The sequence below is a fragment of the Macaca mulatta genome, chromosome 7 (assembly GCF_049350105.2).
Source record: "Macaca mulatta isolate MMU2019108-1 chromosome 7, T2T-MMU8v2.0, whole genome shotgun sequence".
NCBI lineage: Eukaryota > Metazoa > Chordata > Mammalia > Primates > Cercopithecidae > Macaca > Macaca mulatta.
In genome coordinates, this window is record NC_133412.1 from 102,904,138 (window position 1) to 102,922,463 (window position 18,326).

At 38.3% G+C, this 18,326-nt stretch overlaps 1 protein-coding gene across 4 annotated transcripts in view; it reads right to left on the minus strand.

Moving 5' to 3' along the window:
- The window catches only part of PRKD1 (protein kinase D1), a 365,670-nt gene that overhangs the window by 218,022 nt on the left and 129,322 nt on the right, over positions 1-18,326 (minus strand). The window lies entirely within an intron of this gene.

Below are 18,326 nucleotides of genomic sequence, written 5' to 3' on the forward strand. Positions count from 1 at the left end.
ACTGTCTCTGATTTTCCCTCTACCTCATCATTTTATCATTTCCATGTAATAACATGCATTATAATTCCAAAGCAACATGACAGGTGCTTTCATATGTGTTACCTTGTTTAATTATTTAAACTACTTAACCAAGGTAAAGTTGACATAAAGTACACATATTTAAAGTAGACAATTTGATAAACTTTGTTATATCAGTGTAACATTGAAATTACCAGATAGTGAACATACCCTTCATCCCAAAGAAACAAATCCATCACCTCTCATATTCCTCTGTACTCTTTCCCTTAGCTCCTTCCTACCCGCCAATTCCAGACAACCACTGATCTGCTTTTCCTCACCATAGATTAAACTGCACTTTCTAGAATTTTCTAAAAATGAATATGTACTCTTTTATGTGTAATGTCTTTCACTCAGCATAATTATTTTCAGATTCACCCATGTTGTAGCACATATCAGTATTTCATTCCTTGTTATTGCCAAATAATATCCTATTGTATGGATATGCCACAATTTGTGCATCCATCTGTTGATGCACATGTCAGTTATTTTCAGTTTTAGGTTATTCCAAATAAAGCTATTTTAGACATTTATATACAATTCATGGTATAGACATACTCAGGATTAGAATCGCTGGAATATATGACAGGTATTTAACATTTTTTAAAAATTGCCAGGCTGTTTTCCAAAGTGATTGTGGTATTATATGTTCTCATGAGCAGTGTATGAAACTTCCAGTTCCTTCAGATACTCACCAACACTGGGTACAGTAAATCATTTTAATATTAGCTATTTTAAAGGTGTACTTATTGATTTCTTACTCTACAAAAATGACATATAATCCCATGTTACAGATCAACAAAACTGAAGCTCTGCCAACATTTTCCCTCCAATGCAATAAATTACTAAAAGTTCCTTCAAAGTACACAAAATCATGCTCTAATATGAAAATATGAAACTTATAAAGTCAAAATTTTTATGTTAGCTAATATATAATTGAACTTCCTTTCTATAGATTTATGTCACTGTAAAATTAGCACACAAGTTAGTTTTAATCCCAAGCACAGACTAGAACATGAAATTGCATTAAAATGAAATATCTTATGTAAGGTCAGAAGGTCCAAATTTTAATACTATAATTCTATAGATGTAGGGAGGATGAGATACTGCTTTGGTGTTATTATTCAACATTAGTTAACACTGTGAACACTTCATATATCAATTAGTCTCAAATGTTGTTACAAATATTTATAGAGAATAATTGTATTCACTATTCAAAGTTTCGAAGATCAAACCTTGGCACAATTTGTGCTTGTGAAATTTGGTGACCATTATAAATAAGTCAACAGAAGTGGGAAGGAAATAATTTTGTATCTCAGTGACAGCAGCAGTCAGGAAAATTTCTAAGAGCCAAGACATGACATTGTTGAAAAACTCAGGCAAAAAGACTAGGTTCATTTTCTATATGGAAACTTGCAACTCACAAATACCTGGACATAGCAATACTTGTGAAGAAAGCAATAACATGACGGAAACTAGACAGAAAAAATAATTCAAATTGACTTAGCAAGGTTTCAGTAAAATAACCAGTGTTAAAGTGCTGCCAATTTGAGGCCATTGCTTTAAAAAGCCAAACATTCCCCTAATGTTTGCTGGATCAAAGTGATATGATCACAAAATGCATTCAAAAGCATACACGGAAATGTCATGGCAAAATAGAGATAGCTACAAATCAGATTCTTTTTGGAAAAAACTTCACACTCTATCATGAAAAAAATGACAATCTGCAGATTATTAGAGCTGCCAAAATTGGAGAAAGTTCTTGTGGTTAAAATAAAAGCAAAATATGCATAAATATACAAGGGTAACAAAAGCCTATTTTTTGCTTGTCGGAGCACTATAATTTTATCTAAATGGTAGGTGTTTCTACAGAATAGAGAATGCAATCGCACTTAAAAAGACATCCAATTCTATACCTCATATATAGTAGTAATCTTTAAGCTGTTGACAAAAAAAAATGTCCACAGGAAAAAATAAGAAGAGAAAATTTTTTTTAAATTATCCAAACTATAATAACCAAAGAAACACTTCATCTGTTCCCTGGTCTTCCTTCAGATAAATTTGAGATACATTCTTCTTAAAGAAAACAAGAGCTACTAACAAGAATTGATTTGTTCTAAGATACTGTGTGCCCTAAATCTCACATTCTGTAAAGAATATCACAGCTATCTTTTCCATGTGTGTTCTGTGGGAAGAGGTATAAACATTATTTGGCTTGCACAATTTGGTTTCTTACATTGATATGGGAGCAATGTTCAAAATAATCATGTGCATGAACAGTGGGTATTTCTTATTCAAATAGGAAGAGATGAACACAAGTTTTTTGGTTTTTTCCTTAAAGATTTTATAAAATGAAGCTAGTCTCCAAAACTCTTCTACATAACTCTATTGAATAAACAGTGGATTTTAAAGGCTTCACAGCTGCTGTTTACCCACAGAAAAGGAAATACACAATTTGTTAATTAGAATTTTTTTCTTAAATATATACTATTATTTTTATTCCATGGACAGGTGTATCTTTGCACTAATGTTAAAATTAAGGAGAGAAAATGGAGGCAAGCTAGGGTAATACTTTTTCTGAACATGGCGATTCATGAGCTGTGTTCTGAATTTACTAAGATCCAATGTTTCCCCTAACACAAGCAGATCTTTACTGTGGCCATTTTCAATCAAGCGTATTAGCCGTGTGCAAGTCTCTGCTGGGTACGGTGATTAAGTCTGTTTCATTGCCATAGAATGCAGATGTATTATTAAGTATTTTAAGTTCAAATCTCACCTATAATTTTAGGTTACAATGCTGATTCTATAAAAGGAAGCTCAGAATTTTTAAAAGGTATTTTAGACTATTTTTGAGTTTTTATTTTATTCATACAAAACAAGGGCCATGATTTATAATGCACATTATTTAGCAGAGTATACTTTATTATATAAAATTATTATATTCTTTTTAAAGTATAAAATATGCAATAATTATTATAAATATACATGTAAATTTGTGAAGTAAACAAAGACAAATAGAAATATAAAGTACTCTTGTCCCTAAATAACATCTATAAATTATCAGGGGTTTTTTTTGGGGGGGGTTGGCAATTCCTTTCATTCCCCTTCTACATACACACTCTTTAGAAATTTACAATAATTGTGTAAATAAAATGTTGTACAGTGATTTACTTATTTATTTAAAACATAGATTTTCATCAGGCTATACTGTACATTCCTAATGGATATAAACAATTTACAAAGCATACTGAGCTTCTATCTGACTTCTTGATGGAATACATATTTGAAAGGCAAAGAGCTCACACACACAGGCTCATTCTCTCTCTCTCCCCTCTGCCCCTTCTTATCCTTCCCTTTCCTCCCCTCTTATAATCCTCCCCCACGCTCCCTATATATATGTATCAGTCTGTCTGGTGACTAAGTCTTTGCTGCTGTATTTTATTTTGAGTTGTTTTCTTGAGGAAATCTCAAAAACAGAAGCCAAAAGATAGAATCAAAGGTCTGATCACAGTTGTAACCCTCCCAATATTGATAAATTCTTCTAATTTATAATACTAGCAGCAATGTGTGAGTTCATAAACATCCCTACAGACTCACTAAAAATCAGATTTATGCTTTTTAGCGATTTAATAATTTAGTAGATGGACAGCAGTACACACCCTGGTTTTAATTTACATTTCTATAATATTACTAAGTTGAACATTTTTCCTTTCACATTTACTATTCATGTTTTCATTTATACCAGCATTTGTTTTCATTCTCTGAACATCTGTCCTTTGAATATTACTCTTAAACATTTTCATTAATTATCTAAATGACATCAGTATCAATTTTCTAGTCACTAAATGGATCAATAGTTCATCAAACTACTAAATTTATTAAGATTCTAAACATAGAGAAATCCAGAAAATGTCACATCCTAAACCCCATTTCTTTTATCTCTTTGTATATATTTGAAGTATATATTTATTTATATACACTTATTTAATTACATTCAGTATCTTTTATATACTAAATGTCATCCTGTCATTGAATCTAAAGGAGCTATAGGGAAAGTTTATCTTCCTTTGTATTCTTACCTCAATTTTGCAAGAACGTGTTTTAAATAATTCATGTTCCCATTATATGCTCACCTAATTTTCACATAATAAACACTATTAAACATTTATGAAAGCTTTAATTAAACATTGTTTTTTCTTCGACATAAGTAGTATTATTGTAACTTAGAGGATGAGTAAACATTTTGGTGACTCTAAGCTTGAAATGAATCAGTCTGAAATTGCTTTCAAATCAGAGTTCTTTTCTACCGTAAAATTGTAGCAAAACTGACCAACTAAGGAATAATGATAAATACAACAATGTGCAATATTCCCCAATTCCAGATATTAAAACAAACATGTAAGACTCAGAATGCAAAATGTTCTACAATGCTCATCATTAAAAATTTTTGGACATTTTTATGTCCAAAAATATAAGAAATAGTCTGTGGACTATGCATTTGAGTTATAAATCAACTTTTAATGTGTTTAAGCATTGCAGTTGACTGCCTATTGGCAGATAGGCAAAAGGGACAAAGTTTACAAAGGAAGGCAAGCAAAATAAACATAATTTACTAAGATCACTTTAAATGTATCAGCTGGTCATATCAGTATATGTGTCTCTTCTTTAGTTATAAATGCTATACTCTTCTTTCATCTATTGATATATAAATACCAGTGATACTCATATTTGTAACACTCTTCTAAACAAGCAAATGATTTATCTCACTAAATGACATCTCCCATTGGATTACATGGTACACTGTGTTGGCATGAATTAGTTTGTTAGGTAAATAACCTTAAATATGAAATAGCAATCAACAAGTATGCATAAAAATTATGTAAATATGCATGATGCAGTTTCCTGAATTGAGTGATTCTAGGTTCTCTATCTTATTTTTTCTATCTTAGGTTAAACTCCCTAACTCTGGAATTTGGAAATTAGTATGAATGTTTAATCATAACAATATCAAAATTTTTAAATTATCACTTTATTGACTCCTTTTTGTTTCTGGTGGAAGATCCAAAACTTGTCTATTAAAATTTTTGATGTAGAGCTAAAAATTCCTATAGTTTCTGAAATAGGAAAATTGATTGTTTTGAAGAAATGTCTGGGTTAATGACATTAAGTTGGTAGTCATCGGTCTATAAATGATATTTAATGTCATGAGACTGAATGAGATCCCCAACAATAACTGCAAATAGATAAGCAGACTAAGTGCTCACCTTTCAGGGATTCCAAAATTAAAAGGTATGAAAAATGTGGAGGAACAAGGGAGTCACAGGCCTCTAGGAAGATACATGTCTCTAATGATCTGGATAGGTCAAGTAAGATGAAGGCCAAACACTAACCCACTGATATAGTAACTTAAAGGTCACTGTTTAACCTGACCAGAGTTCTAGGGGAATGGTGAGGGCAAGAGTCTGATTTAAGTATGTTTAGGAGTTAATTAAAGGAGAATTAGAGACAACAAGGGTAGACATGTTGAGTTGCACTGCAAAGGGAAATGAAGAATGGCACAGAAGCTAGAAGGGTAAGGGAGGTTAACAGATGTGAGAGTTTTTATTGTTATTTGTTTTTTAAGACAAATGAAAATTTATAACAATTAATTCTTTATAAAGTTCCTAGATAACATAAAACCTTAATCCAATTTAAAGCTCTAATGAGGGAGGCCATTAAGAAATGATGACTAAGGCTAAATGGAAGAAAGTATTGTTGCCTAGAAAACTTTGGACCCTCCATTAGACCAGACCTATGATAAAAGGTAATTTACAGGCACTCTAACTACATATCAAAAGCAACAGCCAAGTGTTCTTTTCCCTTTTCTAAATGATAACTTGGGTAAAGGGAACTAGCCTGAGGGACTAATTCAAGAACAGTGAATATGCAAAGCCGTAACAAAAGGTCTTTTAGGAGGATATCAGTATGCCTTGTAAACAAATCGTGTGTTAAGTGATGGATTAAAATCTCTTTGGTAATAATTGATCAGATGCAATAAGTTTAAATCAATAAAACAGAGCAATAGGAATTATGTTATTATCTGTCACTGGTTCAATTTGATGTCTAAAATGTACTGTTAGGAATTGTTTAAACATCTGTTTGAAGTATCAGAATTGTACTGTTAGAGCATGTGAAACATGTAAATATCATCTGATTCTGCTCTAACCAGACCCTTACACCAAACCATCACTGAGTGACAAGGTTTTCCGGAACACCCTAAAACTTTTATAAAAGGGGGCTGATGATAACGGGTAATTAATTCAAACTACCCAAGGGGGCCACAATCAGTTGGTGCAGACCCTTCGTCCTCTTGGGCCCAGGGAACCTGGAAGCATGTGCACTGCTGCAGACACACACACCACCACAGGAGCTGCTACTGACCGTAGCTTTCCTGTCCCTCCACCCCAACCCGCCCAGGTACCATGACTTACAAGTGGTGCCCATAAAGTGGAACAGATTACAAATGTACTACCATTTATATTGTATTTCTTTTTCAAGATGAACATGATTTTGAGGTAATCAGTGGTTAATACCAACATCCTGGTGAAATACAGACACAAAATCATCCCCTATAACTTAAGCTAGACCCAACCCATATATACCAGGAATTCAATCAGCTGCAACTGTAACTACAGAACTCAATGCCATATAAATCTCACTACATATCGAAACTTCAGGCATTCCAGAAACCATCTTGAAGATGTATGTATATTTAAATATAAAGGATTGGCCTCAGAATATTTCCAAGTTGTGAAGATGTCAACAGAAATTTTAACAATTAAAATGGACAAATATCAGCTTTCCTCTTTGGGAAAATTTTATGTTTCTGCAGACATGTCTGAAATGAAAATTTGCCCCTATATTTTTTTCTTTGAGAATTGCACTTTTCTGACAGCAATATGCAGTTCCACGCAGTTCCACCCACTTCCCACTGCTTTTCAGACTCGTGTGGCAGAAGCGCCACCAAAATACACATACATATTCATAAGCTGTCTGAAGCATTAATTCCACACATGGCAATGTATACTTGCATCTGTGGTTGGAGCTTCTAATTTGCAAAAGCAAATATAATGTGTCTAAAAATCTTGATGAGTGAGCCTTTCAAATTCAAGCCCAGAACATTAAGGATCCATGTATACATAATTTCAAGCAGCAATAGGCTAAAGTCCTCTGACTACCTAATATAATTCTCTCCAAGTCAGTGTCACTGTATGAATATGATTATTGCCCATGTTAATTTCTCTAATTTACTTCTTACATCTATTTCAGGTTATAAATATTCATAATTGTAGTCCTCTGGTAGTATCCCCCCACCACTAGTCTAAACTAAATTGTACTTGCTATAATATAAATCTATTTTTTCCCATTCTAATTTATGAAATGGCTGAGAAAAATGGCTTGCAATATCTTTTCAGAATAAAAATATAACCCAACCTTTTTTATTCAGTGTACAATGAGCTATTGGAGGAAATCTTGATTCACAAAAAAATTCAATAATCTTCCACATCACTGATTCTTTTTCTTTTCTTTTAAATAATAATCTCATCAGTAGTTGAGCTGTCGTACCCCCTCTGTCCTTGAGTTCTAATTTTGCTGCAGGAGCGTAAAAGAGCTCATCTCACTTTTACTCCTCTTTCTTGGGTGGGAGTACCTCCACGATTTGGCAGCTGCTTAAGTCAAGAAAATCCCTGCTTTGCTAATTCAGAATTCTTAAGCAAAGAAATTTGCACATACTAAGTGTTGGACAAATAAAGAATTAAAGGATTGGCATCAACCTAAAAGTACTAAAATAGTATGCAAGAATCAAAGTTGTAGACTTGCTAATTTCTTGGCAAATTTCAATATGACAAAAGTCATTAAAAGGTGAAAACCTCAGTTAAACAAGTAATTGTTTTAACATGGTTAAACAAGTGATATTTTAATGAACTGACTCTGTAAATCTTGGTGAAAGAAAACAAATTGCTTCCCTACTAATATTTTGGAAAAGATAACAAATTACTTTGCTTGAATTTTGATTTTTCGTTTATTTGTGCTGATTTTATTAATCATTCCAGTGGTTCAAAACAGACACCTGAAATTGCTCAGGGATTCCTGGGGAAAGCATACTGCCATTGTTAAAGTTTTGTTATTTACAGCACAGATTTTCTTCTAAAAGGCTGCAATAGCAAGGATTAAAAATGTTTATTAAATAATCTTGCAAATGAACATAAAATCTTTAGAAGCCAAACACTGTTCTTTGGCAGCACTGCACTCTCTTACAGAGTGTCTTTGGGGGAGCTATTTAACTACAAATAGTTTTATCTTCCAGGAAGACCCAAACTACTTATGTAGATCCTATCCTCATTATTTGCCAATTCCTTATTTGCAAATTCATCTACTTGCTAAAATGTATTTATGACAGCAAAATAAATACTGCGGTGCTTTCGAGGTCATTTGCAGACATGCACAGAGTGACAAAAAAATGAGCTGCCCAATGTGCGCATTCCCAGCTTACACTGCCTTCTTGTTTCAGTTCTCATGCTCTCAACAGTGTTCTTTTCATGGTCTATTTAATGCCACATTTTTTGCATTTTGTGCTTCTTCTTGGTGATCATGCTGCTCGAAAGGAGCCCCAAGCATAGTGCTGAAGTGCCGTCTAGTGTTTCTAAGTGCAAGAAGGCTGTTATGTGTCTCACAGAGAAAATACATGTGTTAGATAAACTCACTTCAGGCATGAGTTTGACCTTGCATTGACCATGAGTAGATTAAATAAGGTGTCTCTAAAACAGAAACACATATAAATGAGATTATGTATAGATCATTCAGAAAAATGTGACAAGAGCCTCACAGGAACTAACCCACCCTGTATTTCTCCCAGGAGAAATGGTTCAGCATTTGCTAACTAAGATGATGCGACAGAACAGAACTTCCACAAACAATAAGCATCAACTGTATGTCTCCAATCAACTTGGCTGTGATATCCCATTCCAAGGAGAGCCGCCACTGGTTGCATAGAGGCATGCTTCCATTTGTTTAACACTCTGTTCCTCCATGTGTCCATTTCTATTTCATTAAAACCTGTGTTCTAGACCGTGGGGTTTTATTGGTGGGTTAACTCTGATTTGCAACAGACAAAAAAACTCTTATGGATTCACCACAATAACTTTGGGCCTAATAATGAAATTTTTGACTGAAATCTAAATTCCTAAAATCACTACTTTTTGCTTTTCAACTCTACATGCAGGAAAATATTTGACTTGCTTTACCTTATGAAACCTAAAAGTAAAATTGTGAACACCACAGACTACACATAGACATGCTAATGTCAAATTACAGGGGAAAAAAAATGTGTGTGTTTTGTTATTTGATTTTTTTGAAATGAGTGTCTTCAACAATTTTATAAATATTTCCCTGGACAGCTATAATGTGACCACCTTTAGGTTGTGACATCCCTCTATTTTTTCAGTCACCTTGAAAAACAGTCCAGTCCCTCATCCCTTTCCTTCTATCTCCACACTTGGTCCCTTCATGATAAGACCCCTGGCACCAATCCTCCCTATTTAAAATAAAATTACTATATGGCATATACATCTTAAACTTTAAAACACTTTTAATTTGAGAGTTTCAAGTAATGCAGTAAAAACGCTAGTGTAATATTTTGTCTATTTAACTGTCAGAACCTGTATCAGCCCATTAGTCAAGGGTCTCCAGAGAAAGGGGACCCGTGTGTGTGTGTGTGTGTGTAAATGTCTCATGCCATTGTAAAGACTGGAAAATCCAAAATCAAAGGGCAGGCAAGCTAGCTAGAAACTCAGGCAGGAATTGGTGCTTCAGTCTTGAGGCAAAACTTCTTTTCAGTTTGTGATCTTGAGGTCTTCAACTGATTGATGAGGCCTCCCCACATTATCAAGGCTAATGATTCTACTTACAGCTTACTGAATGTGGATGTTAACCATACCTACAAAAAACCTTCACAGCAACACACAGATAAGTGTTTAATCAACAACTGGCCTCCACAGCCTGGCTAAGTTGACACTTGTAGCTAGCCATCACAGTACCTTAAACCATAAAATTGCCTCCAATGAACATGAATAAGCAGTAGGGAAAAAGAACGACTTGAGGCAACCGCCTTGATCTTAAATCCCAGCTATTTCACTAACTGTGGTTTTAAGAAAGTCAATTTTTTCTCTCTGAACCTTAGTATGCTTATTAGAAAACAAAACACAACAAAAAACAAGTGGGGAGTATTAACACTTACCTTTTGGTGGTCTTACATGAATCACGTGAAGAGCTTAAGGCAATGAGTGGCAGTAACTATGCTATTAGGGTCTACGTCTTTTATACCTGTAATCTCAGACATTAACACATTCCTGGCAAATAGTACATGTTTCATAAATGTCTGTGAAAGGAAGAAAGGAGTGAAGGAAGGAAGAAAGGAAGGGAGAGAGGGTGGGAAAGAGGGAAGGAGAGAATGAATAAATAAATGAAGAAATGAACGTAAAGCTACATTTCTGAAAAAAAAAAAAGTGACTCTACTTGAGACAACAGAAAAACCAAACAAGAATAAGTAATAGTCCCAGCTTTTAAGAAATTTAGACCTGACTAGTAAATAAGGCCAGTTTGCCAATAACCATAATACAAATAGATTAAGAAAGGAAGAAGGGAATACATCTAATGCACAAGGCAATTTAATAATTCTTGTGTAAGTTCAGATAAAAAGCACATTCTGAGACTACAAAGGCTCAAAAACAAACACATGATGTATGAGAACAGCCATCCAAAGATTTTGGCACCATAGTAGATGGACTAGATAGATCTAAATGTGGTTTTCTAGACCTGGATTACTTTACAAGTTCATTGATACGGACAGGAAGTTGCTAAATTTAAAACAAGGTAACAAAGTGACATCTTTAGAATGATACTATCAGAATGGAAGATGTAAAGGAGAACTGTAATTCAGTCAGTTGGAGCGACAGATGAAAGATTGGAACCTGAGGAATCTTCCAGTGTTTACATCAAATTATCCAAGGAAAAGAATCTTATCAGGTGACTCAATAACATTTTCCCACAACCTGGATGGAATATCCTTCAAGATCAACCAGTTCCTTATGTTTCAATTCTGAGTCAATTGAGCAACTTCCCAGTTTCTGAATCTGCTTTGCAGACAACTTGCTGCAGAAAGGCAATATCCAAGAAAAGCACGTCACTTACTCTAAGTCAGTATACAGGCATTCCAGTCCATAAAAATAATTTTGGGGGCTTACGAGCCTGAATTTGTCTTCTGGAAACTATAGCCACTCTAGTTTTATTTAAAAAATGAAGTTTCTAGAACTTAAAATCTGACAACCAGAAACTGCATTTCAATGAGCCAGTCATGAGACAGGCCAGGTCAAAGGCCACGCATGACTAGCCTCTATATACCCCTCTCAAATGGTAGTATTTGGGTCATACCTGAGTGTTGAGGGCTGAAAGGACCCACAGGCTTAAGGAAAAGGATGAAGGATAAGAAGTATTTCAGTGGGCAGAAATTATGAGTAGACCATTCCAGATGGAGGGAAAAACATAGCTAAGGTCCAAATATTGTGAAATACAATGTACATATGGACTAGAATAAACAACCCCATTTTGATGGCACATAAGGTTCATACTTAGAAAGGTCTAGCAAGAATATTTTAAGGTAAACTATGACCATTTGGGGGGATTTTAATTGACCACATTGGGAAATGATTTTTTTGTTTACTGACAATGAGAAGTCACCAAGTTTTAATTTTTTTAGCTAGTTAACATCAAAACTGTAACTCTATATTAGCATAATCAACTTGTTAAAAACATAGTTGGAAACTCTGAAGGAGCGAATGACCCATGAATTTCAACAGTTCAAGTAGGAGGTAATAATAATCCAAGCTGGAAACACAGCTGTTCTAATAAAAACAGAGGATAAGAACTTGAGACTCTAAGAAAAGGATAATTGTTGGGATTCACTGAGCATCTCATTGTATGTGAAAGGTGAGGGATGTGGAAAGGTTATCCCATACTCCACGGCTAGTAATTAGGAGTAAAATAATGATCTTTTGTTTTTCAATTATTTATATGCTGTTCTATAACTTTTGAACATCATTTTACATTAATGGTTAGATTGACTTAATACCATTATTTAACATCTGCAACTGGATTCACTTAAAGCCAAATTCAAAATGCCTAAACCCAATCTCTTTATCTTTCTTGCTATCCTGTAACAAATAGTGAGCTGAAGATTTTCCAGATGTTTCTACCACCCATAAAAACAAATATATGTGGCCAGGCACGGTGACTCATGCCTATAATCCCAGCACTTTGGGAGGCTGAAGGGTGCGGATCACCTGAGGTCAGGAGTTTGAAACCAGCCTGGCCAACATGGTGAAACCCCATCTCTACTAAAAATACAAAAATTAGCCGGGCACGGTAGTTGGCACCTGTAATCCCAGCTACTGGGTGTCAGGCCTCTGAGCCCAAGCTAAGCCATCATATCCCCTGTGACCTGCATGTATACATCCAGATGGCCTGAAGTAACTGAAGAATCACAAAAGAAGTGAAAATGGCCTGCCTTAACTGATGACATTACCTTGTGAAATTTCTTCTCCTGGCTCATCCTGGCTCAAAAGCTCCCCCACTAAGCACCTTGTGACCCCTACCCCTGCCTGCCAGAGAACAATCCCCTTTGACTGTAATTTTCCTTTACCTACCCAAATCTTATAAAACGGCCCCACCCCTACCTCCCTTCTCTGACTCTCTTTTCAGACTCAGCCTGCCTGCACCTAGGTGATTAAAAAGCTTTATTGCTCACACAAAGCCTGTTTGGTGGTCTCTTCACACAGACATGAGTGAAATTTGGTGCCGTGACTCGGATCGGGGGACCTTCCTTGGGAGATCAACCCCCTGTCCTGCTCTTTGCTCCTTGAGAAAGATCCACCTACGATCTCTGGTCCTCAGACAAACCAGCCCAAGGAACATCTCACCAATTTTAAATCAGGCCTCTCTTTACTCTCTTCTCCAACCTTTCACTATCCCTCAGCCTCTTTCTCCTTTCAATCTTGGCGCCACCTTTCAATCTCTTCCTTCTCCTAATTTCAGTTCCTTTCCTTTTCTGGTAGAGACAAAGGAGACACGTTTTATCTGTGGACCCAAAACCCCGGCGCCGGTCACGGACTCAGGAAGACAGTCTTCCCTTGGTGTTTAATCACGCGGGGACGTCTGCTTGATAATTCACCCACGTTTTAGAGGTGTCTGACCACGCGGGGATGCCTGCCTTGGTCCTTCACCCTTAGCGGCAAGCACCGCTTTTCTGGGGGGCAAGCACCCCCCACTTCTCTCCATGTCTCTATACCCCTTTTCCACTTTCCTGGGTGGCAAGCACCTCACATCTCTTCTCAACTTTCCTGGGGGGCAAGTACCCCCACCTCTTCTCTCCATGTCTCTACCCCTTTTCCACTTTCCTGGGGGGGCAAGCACCTCCCACCCCTTTCCCACTTTTCTGGGGGGCAAGTACCCCCCACCCCTTTTCTCCATGTCTCTACCCTCTCTTTTCTCTGGACTTGCCTCCTTCACTATGGGCAAACTTCCACCCTCCATTCCTCCTTCTTCTCCCTTAGCCTGTGCTCTCAAGAAGTTAAAACCTCTTCAACCCACACCTGACCTAAAACCTAAATGCCTTATTTTCTTCTGCAATGCCACTTGGCCCCAATACAAACTCGACAGTGGTTCCAAACAGCCAGAAAACAGCACTTTTGATTCTTCCATCCTATAAGATCTAGAAAATTCTTGTCGTAAAATGGGCAAACGGTCTGAAGTGCCTGACATCTAGGCATTTTTTTACACATTAGTCCCTCCCTAGTCTCTGTTCCTAGTGCAACTCGTCCCAAATCTTGCTTCTTTCCCTCCCGCCTGTCCCTTCAGTCCCAACCCTAAGAGTCTCTGAGTCTTTTGAATCTTCCCTTTCTATGGACCCATCTGACCTCTCCCCTCCTCCCCAGGCTGCTCCTCGCCAGGCCAAGCTAGGTCCCAATTTTTCCTCAGCCTCTGCTCCCCCACCCTATAATCCTTCTATCACCTCCCCTCCTCACACCCAGTCTGGTTTACAGTTTCGTTCTGCGACTAGCCCTCCCCCACCTGCCCAACAATTTCCTCTTTAAAAGGTGACTGGAGCTAAAGACATAGTCAAGGTTAATGCCCCTTTTTCTTTATCCCACCTCTCCCAAATTAGTTAGCGTTTAGGCTGTTTGTCATCAAATATAAAAACCCAGTCCAGTTCATGGCCCTTTTGGCAGCAACCCTGAGACGCTTTACAGCCCTAGACCCTGAAAGGTCAGAAGGCCATCTTATTCTCAATATGCATTTTATTTTATTACTCAATCTGCTCCTGACATTAAATAAAGCCCCCAAAATTAAATTCCAGCCCCTAAACCTCACAACAGGACTTAATTAACCTCTCCTTCAAGGTATACAATAATACAGTAGAGGCAGTCAAGTAGCAATGTATTTCTGAGTTGCAATTCCTTGCCTCCACTGTGAGACAAACCCCAGCCACATCTCCAGCACACAAGAATTCCAAACGCCTGAACCACAGCTGCCAGGGGTTCCTCCAGAACCTCCTCCCCCAGGAGCTTGCTACAAGTGCCAGAAATCTGGCCACTGGACCAAGGAATGCCTGCAGCCCGGGATTCCTCCTAAGCCATGTCCCATCTGTGCGGGAACCCACTGGAAATCGGACTGTCCAACTCGCCCAGCAGCCACTCCCAGACCTCCTGGAACTCTGGCCCAAGGTTCCCTGAGTGACTCCTTCCCAGAGCTTCTTGGCTTAGCAGCTGAAGACTGACGCTGCCCAATTGCCTCAGAAGCCTACAGGACCACCACAGATGCTTTGGGTAACTCTTACAGTGGAGGGTAGGTTGGTCCCCTTCTTAATCAATACGGAGGCTACCCACTCCACATTACCTTCTTTTCAAGGGCCCGTTTCGCTTGCCTCCATAACTGTTGTGGGTATTGACGACCAGGCTTCTAAACCTCTTAAAACTCCCCAACTCTGGCGCCAACTTGGACAACATTCTTTTATGCACTCCTTTTTAATTATCCCCACCTGCCCAGCTCCCTTATTAGGTCAAGACATTTTAAATAAATTATCTGCTTCCCTGACTATTGCTGGGCTACAGCCACACCTCATTGCCACCTTTTCCCCCAGTTCAAAGCCTCCTTCACATCCTCCTCTTGTATCTCCCCCACCTTAAACCACAAGTATAGGACACCTCTACTCCCTCCTTGGTGACCAATCATGCACCCCTTACCATCCTATTAAAACCTAATCACCCTTACCCCACTCAACGCCAATATCCCATCCCACAGCACGCTTTAAAAAGATTAAAGACCGTTACCACTCGCCTGCTACAGCATGGGCTTCTAAACCCATAAACGCTCCTTACAACTCCCCCATTTTACCTGTCCAAAAACCGGACAAGTCTTACAAGTTGGTTCAGGATCTGCACCTTATCAACCAAATTGTTTTGCCTATCCACCCCATGGTGCTAAACTCATATACTCTCCTATCCTCAATACCTCCCTCCACAACCCATTATTCTGTTCTGGATCTCAAACATGCTTTCTTTACTATTCCTTTGCACCCTTCATCCCAGCCTCTCTTTGCTTTCACTTGGACTGACCCTGACACCCATCAGGCTCAACAAATTACCTGGGCCGTATGGCCGAAAGGCTTCACAGACAGCCTCCATTTCTTTCAAGTCTTTCCATTTCTCCATTTCAGTCAAGCCCAAATTTCTTCCTCATCTGTTTACCTATCTTGGCATAATTCTCATAAAAACACACGAGCTGTCCCTGCTGATTGTGTCCGACTAATCTCCCAAACCCCAATGCCTTCTGCAAAACAACAACTCCTTTCCTTCCTAGGCATGGTTAGTGCAGTCAGAATTCTTACACAAGAGCTGGGACTGCGCCCTGTAGCCTTTTTATCCAAACAACTTGACCTTACTGTTTTAGCCTAGTCCTCATATCTGCGTGTGGTGGCTGCTTTTGCCTTAATATTTTTAGCGGCCCTCAAAATCACAAACTATGCTCAACTCACTCTCTACAGTTCTCATAACTTCTAAAATCTATTTTCTCCCTCCCACCTGATGCATATATTTTCTGCTCCCCAGCTCCTTCAGCTATACTCACTCTGCTGAGTCTCCCACAGTTACCATTGTTCCTGGCCTGGACTTCAATCCAGCCTCCCACATTATTCCTGATACCACACCTGACCCCCATGACTCTATCTCTGTGATCCACCTGACATTCACTCCATTTCCCCATATTTCCTTCTTTCCTGTTCCTCACCCTTAACACCCTTGGTTTATCGATGGCAGTTCCACCAGGCCTAATTGCCACTCACCAAAAAAGGAAGGGTATGCTATAGTATCTTCCACATCTATCATTGAGGCTACCGCTCTGCCCCCCTCTACTACCTCTCAGCAAGCCAAACTCATTGCCCTAACTCGGGCTCTCATTATTGCAAAAGGACTACACATCAATATTTACACTGACTGTAAATACACCTTCCATATCCCGCACCAGCATGCTGTTATACAGGCTGAAAGAGGTTTCTTCATTATGCAAGGGTCCTCCATCATTAATGTCTCTTTAATAAAAACACTTCTCAAAGCCACTTTACTTCCAAAGGAAGCTGGAGTCATTCACTGCAAAGGCCATCAAAAGGCATCAGATGTCATTGCTCAGGGCAACACTTACTTACGCTGATAAAGTAGCTAAAAAAGCAGCCATCAAAAGGCATCAGATCCCACCACTCAGGACAATGCTTATGCTGATAAGGTAGCTAAAAAAGCAGCTAGCATTCCAACTTCTATCCCTCACGGCAGTTTTTCTCCTTCTCATCTACCCACTCCTACCTACTCCCCCACTAAAACTTCCCCCTATCAATCTCTTCCCACACAAGGCAAATGGTTCTTAGACCAAGGAAAATATCTCCTTCCAGTCCCACAGGCCCATTCTATTGTCATCATTTCATAACCTCTTCCATGTAGGTTACAAACCGCTAGCCCACCTCTTAGAACCTCTCATTTCCTTTCCATCCATCGTGGAAATCTGTCCTTAAGGAAATCACTTCTCAGTGTTCCATCTGTTATTCTACTACTCCTCAGGGACTGTTCAGGCCCCCCACCCTTCCCTACACATCAAGCTCAGGGATTTGCCCCTGCCCAGGACTGGCAAATTGACTTTACTCACAGGCCTCAAGTCAGGAAACTAAAACACCTCTTGGTCTGGGTAGACACTTTCACTGGATGGGTAGAGGCCTTTCCCACAGGGTCTGAAAAGGCCATAGTGGTCATTTCTTCTCTTTTGTAAGTATAATTCCTCAGTTTGGCCTTCCCACCTCTGTATAGTCTGATAACGGATCAGCCTCTATTAGTTAAATCACCCAAGCAGTTTCTCAGGCTCTTGGTATCCAGTGAACTAATGGTCTTTTTAAAACATACCTCACCAAACTCAGCTACCAACTTAAAAAGGACTGGACAATACTTTTAAGACTTTGCCTTCTCAGAATTCAGACCTGTCCTCAGAATGCTACAGGGTACAGACTATTTGAGCTCCTGTACGGATGCTCCTTTTTATTAGGCCCCAGTCTCATTCCAGACACCAGACCAACTTGGACTGCACCCCAAAAAACTTGTCATCCCTACTATCTTCTATCTAGTCATACTCCTATTCACCGTTCTCAACTACTCATAAATGCCCTGCTCTTGTTTACACTGCCCGGATTACACTGTTTTTCCAAGTCATCACAGCTGATAGATATCTCCTGGTGCTATCCCCTTAACTCTTAAAGTAAATAAATAATCTTTGCTGGCAGGGCTATGAGGAACCTCCTTAGGCACTCTCTAATTGGATGCCGTGGGTCCTCCCAATTCTTAGTCCTTTAATACCTGTTTTTCTCCTTCTCTTATTCCGTTTAGTTTTTCGATTTATAGAAAACCATATCCATGCCATCACCAATAATTTTATACGACAAATGTTTCTTCTAACAACCCCACAATATCACCCCTTACCATAAAATCTTCCTTCAGCTTAATCTCTCCCACTGTAGGTTCCCACGCCGCCCCTAATCCTGCTTGAAGCAGCCCTGAGGAACATCGCCCATTATCTCTCCGTACCACCCCCAAAAATTTTCACCGCCGCAACACTTTACTACTATTTCATTTTATTTTTCTTAT